The sequence below is a fragment of the Microcaecilia unicolor genome, unplaced genomic scaffold (genome assembly GCF_901765095.1).
Source record: "Microcaecilia unicolor unplaced genomic scaffold, aMicUni1.1, whole genome shotgun sequence".
Taxonomy (NCBI): Eukaryota; Metazoa; Chordata; class Amphibia; order Gymnophiona; family Siphonopidae; genus Microcaecilia; species Microcaecilia unicolor.
In genome coordinates, this window is record NW_021962870.1 from 468,232 (window position 1) to 485,164 (window position 16,933).

Consider the following 16,933-nt stretch of genomic DNA (forward strand, 5'->3'; position numbering starts at 1 on the left):
GAAATTTATTCATTTATTTGTTACATTTGTATCCCACATTTTCCCCCCTATTTGCAGGCTCAATGTGGCTTACACAGTACCGTAATGGCGTTCGCCAGTTCCGGTATGAACAAATACAAGGTGTTATTGTGGTAGAATAAGGTTCATGTATGGTAGGTATATAGGGGAACTTGGGGTGTGTCCATTACGATCTTTGGTTTTGTTGTGTTGCAGGTACTCAGGCTTTTATGTTGGGTTAGTGGGATATGCCTTCCTGAATAGGTTTGTTTTTAGTGGTCGTACATTGTTTTTACTATTTTTGGCAATGCGTTCCATACTTGTGCGCTTAAATAAGAAAAGCTGGATGCGTATGTTGATTTGTATTTGAGTCCTTTGCTGCTTGGGTAGTGAAGATTTAAATATGTTCGTGCTGATCTTGTTGTGTTTCTGGTTGGCAGGTCTATGAGGTCTGTCATGTATCCAGGGGCTTCGCCGTAGATGATTTTGTGAACCAGGGTGCAGATTTTGAAAGCAATACGTTCTTTGATTGGGAGCCATTGCAGTTTTTCCAAATATAAGCCTGGCTGCTATGTTTTGAGCGGTCTGAAGTTTCTTTATAATTTGTTCTTTGCAACCCGCATAGATTCCGTTGCATGGCTTAGTACCATTGATTGGATCAAGTTGCAGAATGTTTCCCTCGGGAAGAATGGTTTCACCCGTTTAAGTTTCCACATTGAGTGAAACATTTTCTTTATGGTAGATTTTACTTAGTTCTCTAGTGAGAGATTCCGGTCGATTGTTACTCCGAGAATTTTCAGGCTGTCTGCGATAGGAAGGGTATAACCTGGGGTGTTTATGTTTGTGAGTTTATATGTGTTGTATTGGCATGAGATGATGAGACCTAGAGATGAAAAATCAGTGCCAAGCTCATAACTTCTTTCCCTAAATCCTTCCTGGTTGACACTCACTTTTTTTTAATCCTAAATGTAAGGGGGGGGGGGGGGGGGAGGAAAAGGGAATAGGACTTGATATACTGCCTTTCTGTGGTTTTTGCAACTACATTGAAAATGGTTTACACAGTATATACAGGTATTATTTGTATCTGGGGCAATGGAGGGTTAAGTGACTTAGCCAGAGTCACAAGGAGCTGCAGAGGGAATTGAACCCAGTTCCCCAGGATCAAAGTCCACTGCACTAACCACTAGGGTACTCCTCCACTAGCAGCAATTCATGTAGAATCTCAAATAGCAGCAACAGAATCTCAAATAGTAGCAACATTCCCTGCAGAATCTCTAATAGTAGCAACATTCCATGGAGAATCTCAAATAGTAGCAACGTTTCATGGAGAATCTTAAATAGTAGCAACAGAATCTCAAATAGCAGCAACATTCCATGTAGAAACTCAAATAGTAGCAACATTCCATGGAGAATCTCAAATAGTAGCAACATTCCTGTAGAATCTCAAATAGTAGAAACAGAATCTCAAATAGCAGCAACAGAATCTCAAATAGCAGCAACATTCCTGTAGAATCTCAAATAGTAGAAACAGAATCTCAAATAGTAGCAACAGAATCTCAAATAGTAGCAACATTCCCTGTAGAATCTCAAATAGTACCAACATTCCATGGAGAATCTGAAATAGTACCAACATTCCCTGTAGAATCTCAAATAGCAGCAACAGAATCTTAAATAGCAGCAACATTCCATGGAGAATCTCAAATAGTAGCAACAGAATCTCAAATAGCAGCAACATTCCCTGTAGAATCTCAAATAGTAGCAAAAGAATCTAAAATAGTAGCAACGGAATCTCAAATAGTAGCAACAGAATCTCAAATAGTAGCAACAGAATCTCAAATAGCAGCAACATTCCCTGTAGAATCTCAAATAGTAGCAAAAGAATCTAAAATAGTAGCAACGGAATCTCAAATAGTAGCAACAGAATCTCAAATAGTAACAACATTCCCTGTAGAATCTCAAATAGTAGCAACAGAATCTCAAATAGTAACAAAATTCCTTGTAGAATCTCAAATAGTAGCAACAGAATCTGAAATAGCAGCAACATTCCATGGAGAGTCTCAAATAGTAGCAACAGAATCCGAAATAGTAACAAAATTCCTTGTAGAATCTCAAATAGTAGCAACAGAATCTCAAATAGTAACAACATTCCCTGTAGAATCTCAAATAGTAGCAACAGAATCTCAAATAGCAGCAACATTCCCTGTAGAATCTCAAATAGTAGCAACAGAATCTAAAATAGTAGCAACAGAATCTCAAATAGTAGCAACAGAATCTCAAATAGTAACAACATTCCCTGTAGAATCTCAAATAGTAGCAACAGAATCTCAAATAGTAACAACATTCCCTGTAGAATCTCAAATAGTAGCAACAGAATCTCAAATAGTAACAACATTCCCTGTAGAATCTCAAATAGTAGCAACAGAATCTCAAATAGTAACAAAATTCCTTGTAGAATCTCAAATAGTAGCAACAGAATCTCTAATAGTAACAACATTCCCTGTAGAATCTCAAATAGTAGTAACAGAATCTCAAATAGCAGCAACATTCCCTGTAGAATCTCAAATAGTAGCAAAAGAATCTAAAATAGTAGCAACGGAATCTCAAATAGTAGCAACAGAATCTCAAATAGTAACAAAATTCCTTGTAGAATCTCAAATAGTAGCAACAGAATCTGAAATAGCAGCAACATTCCATGGAGAGTCTCAAATAGTAGCAACAGAATCCGAAATAGTAACAAAATTCCTTGTAGAATCTCAAATAGTAGCAACAGAATCTCAAATAGTAACAACATTCCCTGTAGAATCTCAAATAGTAGCAACAGAATCTCAAATAGCAGCAACATTCCCTGTAGAATCTCAAATAGTAGCAAAAGAATCTAAAATAGTAGCAACAGAATCTCAAATAGTAGCAACAGAATCTCAAATAGTAACAACATTCCCTGTAGAATCTCAAATAGTAGCAACAGAATCTCAAATAGTAACAAAATTCCTTGTAGAATCTCAAATAGTAGCAACAGAATCTGAAATAGCAGCAACATTCCATGGAGAGTCTCAAATAGTAGCAACAGAATCCGAAATAGTAACAAAATTCCTTGTAGAATCTCAAATAGTAGCAACAGAATCTCAAATAGTAACAACATTCCCTGTAGAATCTCAAATAGTAGCAACAGAATCTCAAATAGTAACAACATTCCCTGTAGAATCTCAAATAGTAGCAACATAATCTCAAATAGCAGCAACATTCCCTGTAGAATCTCAAATAGTAGCAACAGAATCTCAAATAGTAACAAAATTCCCTGTAGAATCTCAAATAGTAGCAACAGAATCTCAAATAGTAACAACATTCCCTGTAGAATCTCAAATAGTAGCAAAAGAATCTAAAATAGTAGCAACGGAATCTCAAATAGAAGCAACAGAATCTCAAATAGTAACAACATTCCCTGTAGAATCTCAAATAGTAGTAACAGAATCTCAAATAGCAGCAACATTCCCTGTAGAATCTCTAATAGTAGCAACAGAATCTCAAATAGTAACAACATTCCCTGTAGAATCTCAAATAGTAGCAACAGAATCTCAAATAGTAACAACATTCCTTGTAGAATCTCAAATAGTAGCAACAGAATGTTAAATAGCAGCAACATTCCATGGAGAGTCTCAAATAGTAGCAACAGAATCCGAAATAGTAACAACATTCCTTGTAGAATCTCAAATAGTAGCAACAGAATCTCAAATAGTAACAACATTCCCTGTAGAATCTCAAATAGTAGCAACAGAATCTCAAATAGCAGCAACATTCCCTGTAGAATCTCAAATAGTAGCAACAGAATCTCAAATAGTAACAAAATTCCTTGTAGAATCTCAAATAGTAGCAACAGAATCTGAAATAGCAGCAACATTCCATGGAGAGTCTCAAATAGTAGCAACAGAATCCGAAATAGTAACAAAATTCCTTGTAGAATCTCAAATAGTAGCAACAGAATCTCAAATAGCAACAACATTCCCTGTAGAATCTCAAATAGTAGCAACATAATCTCAAATAGCAGCAACATTCCCTGTAGAATCTTAAATAGTAGCAACAGAATCTCAAATAGTAACAACATTCCCTGTAGAATCTCAAATAGTAGCAAAAGAATCTAAAATAGTAGCAACGGAATCTCAAATAGTAGCAACAGAATGTTAAATAGCAGCAACATTCCATGGAGAATCTCAAATAGTAGCAACAGAATCTGAAACAGTAGCAACATTCCCTGAGTCACCAGGAGCTGCAGTGGGAATAGAATCCAGTTCCCCAGGATCAAAGTCTGCTACTCCTCCACTCAACTGTAAGAGTTTAGTGAAATTATGAGCATAGATTTTGGCACTCAGCCCTAGTAAATTTTCAGTGAGGCCAATTATGGAGCAAAGCTCTGAAAGTTAGAAGGAGAAATCCTTTCAGTGTTTAGACCTTTGATTTTTAGTTTGTTTTATGATGATTTTATTGTTTGTTGATGTTTTCTGAGTTTGATATTATGTTTCATACTGTTGTTTTATGATCGTACTAGTAAAAAAGGCCCGTTTCTCAAACAAATGAAATGGGCGCTAGCAAGGCTATCTTGTAATGGTGATTATGTTTTTAAGGCTGTCATCAAAGCAATTTTTCCTCTCTCCCCTGCCCTCCCCTCCATGTCCAGCGATTCTTCCATCCCCTCCCATCCCCTCCGTATCCCGCGATTCTGACCACCCCTCCATGTGCAGTGATTCTCTTCTGCCCTGCCGTCCCCTCCGTGTACTGCGATTCTGGCCTCCCCTTCATTTCCAGCAATCTTCCTGTGCCCTGCCGTGCCCTCTGTGTCCTGTGATTTTGGCCTCCCCTCTATGCCCAGCGATTCTCCTCTGCACTGCCCTCCCCTCGGTGTCCCGCGATTCTGGCCTCTCCTCCATGTCCAGCGATTCTCCTCTGCCCTGCCTTCCCCTCCATATCCCATGGTTCTGGCCTCCCCTCCATGTCCAGTGATTGTCCTCTGCACTGCCCTGCCCTTGATGTCCCGCAATTCTGGTGTCCCCTCCATGTCAAGCGATTATCGTCTGCCCTTCCCTCCCCTCCGTGTCCTGTGATTCTCTCCTCTCCTCCTATCCCCTCCATGTCCAGCGATTGTCCTGTACCCTGCCCTCTCCTCGATGTCCCATGATCTCTCCTCCCATCACCTCCATGTCCAGTGATTCTCTTGTACCCTGCCCTCCCATCCGTGTTGCACGATTCTCTCCTTCCATCCCATCCATGTCCATCAATTCTCCTCTGCCCTGGCCTCCCCTCCATGTCCAGTGATTGTCCTCTGCCCTTGTCCTCCCTTCCTTGTCCCGTGATTCTCACCTCACCTCCCATCACCTCCATGTCCAGCAATTCTCCTGTACCCTGCCCTCCTATCCATGTTGCGCAATTCTATCCTCTCCTCCCATCCCATCCATGTCCATTGATTCTCCTCTGCCCTGGCCTCCCCTCCATGTCTAGCGATTGTCCTCTCCCTTGCCTCCACTCCATGTCCAGCGATTCTCCTCTGCCCTGCCCTCTCTTCCGTGTCCCGCGATTCTCACCTCGCCTCCCATCCCCTCCATGTCAAGCGATTCTCATGTGCCCTGCCCTCCCATCCGTGTCCTGCATTTCTCTCCTCTTCTCCCATCCCATCCATGTCGATTCTCTGCTGCCCTGCCCTCCCCTCGATGTCCCTCGATTCTATCCTCCCATCCATGTCCAGCGTTCTGTTGCCTTCACTTCTCTTGCTTGTATTCGTAACCTCCTGTCATCAGCTCACCTCCTGCGTTCCCTTCCCTCTCACTGTTCCTCCCTCTGACGTCATTACGTCTTGACGCAAGGGTGGGACAGTGAGAGTAAATGGAACGCTGGAGGCTGGCTGACATCAGGATGTTATGAACCCAGACAACCAACCATTGGAACATTGGAGGTACAAATTATTATATTAGATTTCCATCAAATTGGTTAAAACCTCCTTCTTTGGGACTGTTCCCACTTCTTAACACTATGGTAATAAACAGTCTATCTTTGGGCACTGTTCCTCTTCCTCTAAAAATAGTTCTTCTTAGGCCACTGTTAAAGAAAACTAACCTGGACCCCCATCAGCCCAGTAAATATCACCCTCATATCTAACCTTCCATTTCTAGCAAAGCTAATAGAAACAGTGTGTTTTAACAAGCCTGTAAAATGCCTAAATTAATTCTGATGTGTATTTCTCTAGTTTGGCCAGCAGGTGGTGCTTGTTTATATTTAAAGCTGTTACAGATAAGTGAATGATTCCTTCCTTAGTTAACACAGATAATAGGAAGTGTCTCGCAGTGATGTAACCACTTTCTATTTAAAACTAGGCTCTGATTATCTTTGAATATCGGCTGGTATCTTGATTCTCGGGGTTCTTCAAGTTTACCTCAGGAGAGCTGTGTGTGCTTTCATTTGTATGAAAAGGTTAAAAATACGTCTGACTGCACCAGCCTCCTTCTATTAAAGAGTGCATAAAAATACCCGAACTCCAGATGCGCAAAGGTGAAAAATTCCCACCCCTTCCTCCGTAAAGGAGTGTACCATACTCTATCCACTTCCACATGTGCGCAAGTGAAAACATCTGCACCTGCCTCCTTCTACTGCAAAGTTCACAAAATACCCCAACTCCAGATGTGTACGAGTGAAAATGTTTCACCCCTTCCTCTTTAAAGAAGTGTACCAAATTCCCTCCACTTAAATGTACACAAGGGAAAACATCTGCATCTGCCTCCCTCTATTAAAAAGTGCACAAAAATACCCCAACTCATAGGCGCCCGGTATAAGAGACTTGGGGAGGCTAAGCTTCCCCAGCCGCAAGCCCCAAGCGTCTCTCTTTCTCTCTCTCTCTCTCTAGCTCATCCCCTCACCCCCCCGATGCAGCATCTATCCCTCTCACTCCCTCCCTGTGGTCGGTCCCTTTAATTTGATTTAGATCGCCCATCGCTGCCGGTAGCCGCACGGGCACGCCAACATCGTACTACAGCTTGCTTCGGGGCTTCGGCCTGATGCTGATGATATGACGTGCCCCGCCTCCTCTGACCAGCCTTCCTTATGATGCATCCAGCCCTTGCGGAAGCAGGAGGCTGGTCAGAGGAGGTGGGGCACGTCATGCCGTCAGCGTCAGGCCAAAGCCCCGAAGCAAACTAGTACGATGTTGGCGTGCCCGTGCCGCTACCGGCAGCGATGGGTGATCTAAATCAAATTAGAGGGACTGCAGGGAGGGAGCAAGAGGGAGGGATAAATGCTGCATTTGGGGGGGGGGCGAACGAGGGAGAGGGATTTACACTGCATTCCAGAGGGAAAAGGGAGAGGGATAGATACTGCAATGGGGGGGGGGGCAGAAGAAACAAGGGAGAATTGCTGGACATGGATAGATGGAGGGAAGGACAGGAGAGAGAGGAGAATTGCTGGAGATGGATGGAGGAGAGAGAAGGGGAGAATGGAGAGTTGCTGGACATGGATGGATGGATGGAGGGGAGGTCAGGGAAGAGAGGAGAATTGCTGGACATGGGTAGATGGAGGGGAGGGCAGGAAAGAGAGAGGAGAATTGCTGGACATGGGTAGATGGAGGGGAGGGCAGGAAAGAGAGAGGAGAATTGCTGGACATGGATGGATGGAGGGTCAGGGAAGAGAGGAAATTTGCTGGATATGTATGTATGTATGTATGGATGGATGGAGGAGAGGGCAGGGGAGAATTGAGAGTTGCTGGACATAGATGAATAGATGGAGGGGAGGTCAGGGAAGAGAGGAGAATTGCTGGACATGGATAGATGAATGGGGGTAGGAGAGAGAGGAAATTTGCTGGATATGGGTGGATGGAGGAGAGGGCAGGGGAGAATGGACAGTTCATGGACATGGATGGAGGGGAGGAGAGGGCAGGGGAGAATTGAGAGTTGCTGGACATAGATGAATAGATGGAGGGGAGGTCAGGGAAGAGAGGAGAATTGCTGGACATGGATAGATGAATGGGGGTAGGAGAGAGAGGAAATTTGCTGGATATGGGTGGATGGAGGAGAGGGCAGGGGAGAATGGACAGTTCATGGACATGGATGGAGGGGAGGGGAGGGCAGGGGAGAGAGGACAATTGCTGGACATGGATGGATGGAGGGGGCAGGGAAGAGAGGAAATTTGCTGGATATGTATATATGTATGGATGGAGGAGAGGGCAGGGGAGAATGAAGAGTTGCTGGACATGGATGGATGGAGGGGAGGGCAGAGGAGAGGAGAATTGCTGGACATGGATGGATGAATGGGGGCAGGGGAGAGAGGAAATTTGCTGGATATGGATGGATGGAGGAGAGGGCAGGGGAGAATGGAGAGTTGTTGGACATGTATGGAATGGAGGGCAGGGAAGAAAGGAGAAATGTTGGACAAGGATGGAGGGAAGGAAAGACAAAGGAAAAATGCACATGGATGGAGTGGAAGGGAGAGAGGAGAAATTCTGGACATGGATGGAGGGGAGGGAAGACAGAGGAAGGAGATGCACATGGATGGAGGGGAGTGGAGTGAGGAGAAATGCTGGATATGGATGGAGGGTAAATTGCTCAATTTAAGGGCTGGATTGGAACACTTTGAGGGCAGATGTTGAAACTGGAGAAAGGATAGGGACAGGGCTACAGATGGTAGACAGGACGCATAAGGAGACAGAAGAATGGTGGAAAGGGTGAGAGAAAAAATATCAAATGGAAAGAAGACACTGCATAAAACAGAAGACACTGGGACTAAAGCTAATAGAAAAACTAAATGATCAGACAACAAAGGTAGAAAAAAGTATTTTATTCAGAATTTATTAATTGGAATATGTCAGCTTTTGGAAATGTGCATCTGTGATATTTTGCATGCAAGTTTCAGTTTTTCTAATATTGCTGCATGCTGAGTCTGACTTCTTCAGGTAACTTTCCAGTTCAGTATTTTGCCTTCATATCTGTTGTGTCATGTGTTTTTCATGTGTGATCAAGGTGCAGTATTCTGCTAGCGTGTAGTATTTGCAGCCCTTTTTGTTTTGTTTTTGTTTCACTATTTTGTGTACTGGTGTTTTAGAGCCCGGTGTAATTATAGTGCTAGCTCGTCCTGTCCTTGGAATTAGTGCTGTTATGGTTTGGTAAGGTTATGAGTTTGTTTTTGCACAAGTTTGTATATAGTGTTTTGCAGTGGAGAGATTGTGTGTTGGCTTTACTGAGGTTGCACTAAAACATCAGAAAGGGTTTTAGAGCCTAAATCATGACACACTACCTCTTGAAGGATATGGTCGTTAATAAAAGGAGCTCATTGTGAACACTATCCACCCTAAAAGGGTGTTTTTTTGTGGCTGTACATGAGAATTGTGATATTATGATCCCGTGTTTCAAATTGTTGATGGTCTGCATTTTCCATGTGGGTGGTATATTGGTGTATTAGGGTTTGCCCAGTGTAATATTTATGGTACAGTAAGGTTCTGAGTGTGTTTTTGCACAAAGTTGTGCATAGTGTTTTGCAGTTGAGCGATTGTGGTTAGTACATGCTTTGAGCAACCCCTTTATTCTTTGACTTATGATACATATCTAATATCTAAATTTAATAAAAGGTATTAATTGTGATTATTTTATTTTTTTCTGTGTATTGTCAGACAATTATGGATGTAAGCCCCGCCCCTGGCCCCACCCTTGGCCACGCCCCCTTTAGCCTCCCCAAACAGTTAGGCCACCGACCGTCTATGCCCCAACTCCAGATGTGCTGGCGTGAAAATTTTCCATCCCTTCCTCTGTAAAAGAGTGTTCCCAACTCCCTCCACTTCCAGAAGTGAACAAATGAAAATTTGACACCCTTTCTCTGTTCCTCCTCACTCACTCTCTGACACTCCACAGATGTGGTGCTTCTTGTGAGTCAGGAGATCTTTGACTCTTGCTTGTTTCCTTTGCAGGATATTTGCCAGAGACGACTTCAACGCATCCTTAAAAATAGGTGTAAAGTTGACCTTCCTCCCTGCATGTTACCTCCTCCACTGAAGCATCATAACAATCCTAAGGGCGTATGTGATTCTTGTTTACTGGGACTGTAAGTACAACTGACAGCTATTTTCCCGTTCACCCCACCACAGGTTTTAAGGGGACATCTATAGCCTCAAACGTGCGTGGGATAAACATAAAGGAATCCTGTTCAGAAGGAATGGATCCTCAGGAGCTTAACCGAGATTGGATAGCAGAGCTGGTAGTGGGAGGCAGGGATAGTGCTGGGCAGACTTATACGGTCTGTGCCAGAGCCGGTGGTTGGGAGGCGGGGCTGGTGGTTGGGAGGCGGGGATAGTGCTGGGCAGACTTGTACGGTCTGTGCCAGAGCCGGTGGTTGGGAGGCGGGGCTGGTGGTTGGGAGGCGGGGATAGTGCTGGGCAGACTTGTACGGTCTGTGCCAGAGCCGGTGGTTGGGAGGCGGGGCTGGTGGTTGGGAGGCGGGGATAGTGCTGGGCAGACTTATACGGTCTGTGCCCTGAAGCGGACAGGTACAAATCAAAGTAGGGTATATACAAAAAGTAGCACATGAGTTATCTTGTTGGGCAGACTGGATGGACCGTGCAGGTCTTTTTCTGCCGTCATCTACTATGTTACTATCCACCTTATAATCGAAAGAGAAAAACGCCTAGATTTCGACCCAAATCGGGAGATAGACGTTTATCTCACAAAAACGAATAAATTGGTATAATCGAAAGCCGATTTTGGACGTTTTCAACTGCACTCCGTTGCGGATGCGGACAAAGTTGATGGGGGCGTGTCAGAGGTGTGGTGAAGGTGGAACTGGGGCGTGGTTATCGGCCGAGGAGAGATGTACGCGTTAGGGCGATAATCAAAAAAATAAAGGTGTTTTTAGCAAACATTTAGGACACTTTTGTTGGACCCTTTTTTCACACGAACAGGTCCCAAAAAAGTGCTCTAAATGACCAGATGACCATCGGAGGGAATCGGGGATGACCTCCCCTGACTCCCCCAGTGGTCACTAACCCCCTCCCACCACAAAAAATGATTTTTCACAACTTTTTATTTTCACCCTCAAATGTCATACCCACCTCCCTGGCAGCAGTATGCAGGTCCCTGGAGCAGTTGTTAGGGGGTGCAGTGGACTTCAGGCAGGTGGACCCAGGCCCATCCCCCCCTACCTGTTACAATTGTGCTGCTTAATGCTTAGTCGTTCAACCCCCCCAAACCCACTGTACCCACATGTAGGTGCCCCCCCTCACCCCTTAGGGCTATAGTAATGGTGTAGACTTGTGGGCAGTGGGTTTTGAGGGGGATTTGGGGGGCTCAACACACATGGGAAGGGTGCTATGCACCTGGGAGCTCTTTTACCTTTTTTTTTGTTTTTGTAAAAGTGCCCCCTAGGGTGCCCAGTTGGTGTCCTGGCATGTGAGGGGGACCAGTGCACTACGAATCCTGGACCCTCCCACAAACAAATGCCTTGGATTTATTCGTTTTTGAGCTAGGCGCTTTCATTTTCCATTATCGCTGAAAAACAAAAACGCCCAGCTCACAAATTGTCGAATAAAACATGGACGTCTATTTTTTTTCGAAAATACGGTTCGGTCCGCCCCTTCACGGACCCGTTCTCGGAGATAAACGCCCATGGAGATAGACGTTTTCGTTCAATTATGCCCCTCCACGTTACTCTGTTGACTACTACAATGGAACATGGCAGCAGGTTCTATAATGGTAGGGGCCCCCTCCCTCCGTCCCTCCGAGCTGCTTGCCTGCCTCCGTGTGACCGTCGCTCTGTGTGGGGAGGTTTTTTGTGTGCTGCGCCTCCGTGCCTGTGCCGTTTTCGTTTCGGCTCTCGAGTGTCATTGCTCCGCCCTCGACGTCATCACGTTTTGACGCAAGGGCGGTGCAGACACTCAGGGGCACACCGGATATCTCGGGCGCCTCAACTTCCGTGGAGGCTTCATTAGAACATTGGGGTTGCCTTTTATATAGAGAGATAGCTAGGTTGCGTATAACTCCCCTAGATCACATGTCCCTGATTTCAATGCCAAAACTTTTTGTTAGGTCTGCTTGGTTACATCAGGATAAATCCACACTTTAGCTCCTCCAAAACAAGTCTCATAATATTATTTAAGTCTTGTTCAAATACAAAGGACACAATAAGGGTAGACCTTTCTGTTGTAACATCTAAAGATTGTTCCAATATGGCTGAAATATTATTTGAATCCAAATTTATTCCTGCGCCTTCCATTTTTACTTCCTCCCCCTTAGGATTAGGAATATAATATATTTTATTTATAAGTACATAAGTAGTGCCATACTGGGAAAGACCAAAGGTCCATCTAGCCCAGCATCCTGTCACCAACAGTGGCCAATCCAGGTCAAGGGCACCTGGCACGCTCCCCAAACGTAAAAACATTCCAGACAAGTTATACCTAAAAATGCGGAATTTTTCCAAGTCCATTTAATAGCGGTCTATCTTAACCCCCTTTTTAAACTCCGTCAAGCTAACCGCCCGTACCACGTTCTCCGGCAACGAATTCCAGAGTCTAATTACACGTTGGGTGAAGAAAAATTTTCTCCGATTCGTTTTAAATTTACCACACTGTAGCTTCAACTCATGCCCTCTAGGCCTAGGTATTTTTGGATAGCGTGAACAGTCGCTTCACATCCACCCGATCCATTCCACTCATTATTTTATACACTTCTATCATATCTCCCCTCAGCCGTCTCTTCTCCAAGCTGAAAAGCCCTAGCCTTCTCAGCCTCTCTTCATAGGAAAGTCGTCCCATCCCCACTATCATTTTTGTCGCCCTTCGCTGTACCTTTTCCAATTCTACTATATCTTTTTTGAGATACGGAGACCAGTACTGAACACAATACTCCAGGTGCGGTCGCACCATGGAGCGATACAACAGGCATTATAACATCCGCACACCTGGACTCCATACCCTTCCTAATAACACCCAACATTCTATTCGCTTTCCTAGCCGCAGCAGCACACTGAGCAGAAGGTTTCAGCGTATCATCGACGAAGACACCCAGATCCCTTTCTTGATCCGTAACTCCTAACGTGGAACCTTGCAAGACGTAGCTATAATTCGGGTTCCTCTTACCCACATGCATCACTTTGCACTTGTCAACATTGAACTTCATCTGCCACTTGCACGCCCATTCTCCCAGTCTCGCAAGGTCCTCCTGTAATCGTTCACATTCCTCCTGCGACTTGACGACCCTGAATAATTTTGTGTCATCGGCGAATTTAATTACCTCACTAGTTATTCCCGTCTCTAGGTCATTTATAAATACATTAAAAAGCAACAGGACCCAGCACAGACCCCTGCGGGACCCCACTAACTACCCTCCTCCACTGAGAATACTGGCCACGCAATCCTACTCTCTGCTTCCTATCTTTCAACCAGTTCTTAATCCATAATAGTACCCTACCTCCGATTCCATGACTCTGCAATTTCTTCAGGAGTCTTTCGTGCGGCACTTTGTCAAACGCCTTCTGAAAATCCAGATATACAATATCAACCGGCTCCCTATTGTCCACATGTTTGCTTACCCCCTCAAAAAAATGCATTAGATTGGTGAGGCAAGACTTCCCTTCACTAAATCCGTGCTGACTTTGTCTCATCAGTCCATGTTTTTGTATATGCTCTGCAATTTTATTCTTAATAATAGCCTCCACCATCTTGCCCGGCACCGACGTCAGACTCACCGGTCTATAATTTCCCGGATCTCCTCTGGAACCCTTCTTAAAAATCGGAGTAACATTGGCTACCCTCCAGTCTTCCGGTACTACACTCGATTTTAGGGACAGTTTGCATATTTCTAACAGTAGCTCCGCAAGTTCATTTTTTAGTTCTATTAATACTCTGGGATGAATACCATCAGGTCCCGGTGATTTACTACTCTTCAGCTTGCTGAACTGACCCATTACATCCTCCAAGGTTACAGAGAATTTGTTTAGTTTCTCCGACTCCCCCGCTTCAAATATTCTTTCCGGCACCGGTGTCCCCCCCAAATCCTCCTCGGTGAAGACCGAAGCAAAGAATTCATTTAATTTCTCCGCTACGGCTTTGTCCTCCTTGACCGCCCCTTTAACACCATTTTCGTCCAGCGGCCCAACCGACTCTTTGGCCGGTTTCCTGCTTTTAATGTATCTAAAAAAATTTTTACTATGTATTTTTGCTTCCAACGCTAATTTCTTCTCAAAGTCCTTTTTTGCCCTCCTTATCTCCGCTTTGCATTTGGCTTGGCATTCCTTATGATCTATCCTGTTACTTTCAGTTGGTTCTCTTCTCCACTTTCTGAAGGATTGTTTTTTGGCTCTAATGATTTCCTTTATCTTACTGTTTAGCCACGCCGGCTGACGTTTAGTCTTTTTTCCCTTTTTTCTAATACGTGGAATATATTTGTCCTGAACCTCCAGGATGGTGTTTTTAAACAGCATCCACGCCTGATGCAAGTTTTTTACTCTGCGAGCTGCTCCTTTCAGTCTTTTTTTCACCATTTTTCTCATTTTGTCGTAATCACCTTTTCTATAGTTAAACGCTAGCGTACTTGATTTCCTAGTTTCACTTCCTTCAATGCCATTTATTGGAGGAATGGCTTCACTGGGTATTTTCAACACCTCGTTTAAATACCTTCTGAATAATTCGATCGGGTTATTCCCAGGGAGTTTGGGGAAATTCAAAAGGTGTAAGTTCAGACGCCTACTAAAATTCTCAATCTGGACTGGTCGGATCCAAGATGGCGCTGTGAATGGACGCACCTGTGTTAGCTCCTGGAAGTTGCTCTGTTTGTAGTCAGAATGATTGAATATTTTAACACCCAACAGAAAGGACTTAACAAGGATCTGGGGTTCCTAGCCCATTATAAACCATAAAGCTGTATGTCTCTGTTGATCACCCTCCCCTCACCTATCCACACCCATCCTGTTAGAATATCAATGATATGCTTTGATGTCCCCATGCATAACTCCGACCCACCCCCATCCTCCCACCCTGTCATATACACTGTCAGCTAGCACATTTGCTTATTTCCGATCTGAGGAAGAAGGGCAACCTTCGAAAGCTAATCAAGAAATGTATTAAGTTATGTCCATGTTTTATTTGTTTGATTTCTATTGATAACCTGAGACACTTAGAAAATCTCAAGGCCTACACAGATGAGACAGGAGGGCCTTTTTGGAACTCCACCCTAGGGTGGCAGCACTGGGAGCAACTTTTATATTACGTTTCCTTGTTATTGTAATGTAATGCTTGAGGGTAAACAGTTTCAATTTGTAGACCCAAACAGTTAAAAGAATTTCTAGATGCTAGAGTGGAATTGAATGTTGTGTGCCCTCCCTAAATGCAGGCTGGGGTCTGAACCAGAGGTTGCAACCACTAGTGCGTAATTATTGCTAAATTCTTGGATTCCAAATTTCCTAAACTTGTGGACAGAAAGGCTGTTAATGATATTTCCTTTTATGTTTTTTTTTGCCTCTTGTATAATGCCGATTGCATATTCACTATTGTGACGATATATTGAAATATATGAATAAAGAAATCATTTTTTGTTTTAATTCTCAATCTGTTCGATTTTCCTTCGGATGTCAGTATTATTACAGCTATTTCATGCTTAACTGAGTCTACCCTTGATTTTAATTCTTGAAACTTAGCATTAAGTGCGTTAATTTCACCTGATGTTTGCTGAAGAGTTGAATCCATTTTATTCAGCATCAGCCAAATCATTTCCAAATTTATCTCCGGTACTTTCTCTGAGGTTCCTGCCTCAGGTTCTCTGCAGCAGCGGCTAGTCCCTCGCTGGGAGACACACCCGCAACACTTCCGGTAGGGTGCTGGTTTCCCTCTAGGGCCGCTGTCGACGCTGGGCACAGAGGTAACAACGATGTTGGCGGTGGAGAGAGGGAGGTTTCATCTCCCAGCAGGGTTTCCACTTCCCCGGATAGCCCTGCTATGGGATCCGTTCCCTTCGCAATTTGGGAGGTAGCAGTAAAGAAACGTTCCAAGCTCAGCTGAATTGGAGAAGAGGTCGAGGTAGGAGGGTGCACCAATCTCACCGACCCCTTGCGTTTAGAATGAAGTATATTTGAGGAATAATCATTATTTTCACCGAGTTTACAGGAGCGTTTCTCAAGCCATCTGATTACGCCGCCATCTTGACACGCCCCTCCCTGCAAGGCTGATTTTCATCACTTCAATATGAACTATGAAGATAAAGATAATCCCCATAAGTGACAGAGGTAACCAAATGAAGAGTGTCCAATCTGATCATAAAAGTCTTTAAGAAATAAATAAACACTACCAAATATATTCCGCATATTAAAAAAGGAGGACGGAAGACCAACGACTGCCGGCAGTGGTTAAAAGTGAGGTGAAGCAAGCTATTAGAGCTAAAAGAAAATCCTTCAAAAAATGGAAGAAGGAACCGACTGAAATAATAAGAAACAGCATAAGGAATGTCAAGTCAAATGCAAAGCGCTGATAAGGAAGGCAAAGAGGGACTTCGAAAAAAAGATTGCGTAGGAGGCAAAAACACATGGAGGGGCATAATCGAACAGAAACGCCTATCTCCATGGGCGTTTATCTCCGAGAACGGGTCCGTGAAGGGGCGGACCGAACCGTATTTTCGCAAAAAAATAGACGCCCATGTTTTATTCGACAATGTGTGAGCTGGGCGTTTTTGCTTTTCAGCGATAATGGAAAATGAAAGCGCCCAGCTCAAAAACGAATAAATCCAAGGGCATTTGTTCGTAGGGAGGGGCCAGGATTCGTAGTGCACTGGTCCCCCTCACATGCCAGGACACCAACCGGGCACCCTAGGGGGCACTTTTACAAAAACAAAAAAAAAAGGTAAAAGAGCTCCCAGGTGCATAGCACCCTTCCCTTGTGTGTTGAGCCCCCCAAATCCCCCTCAAACCCACTGCCCACAAGTCTACACCATTACTA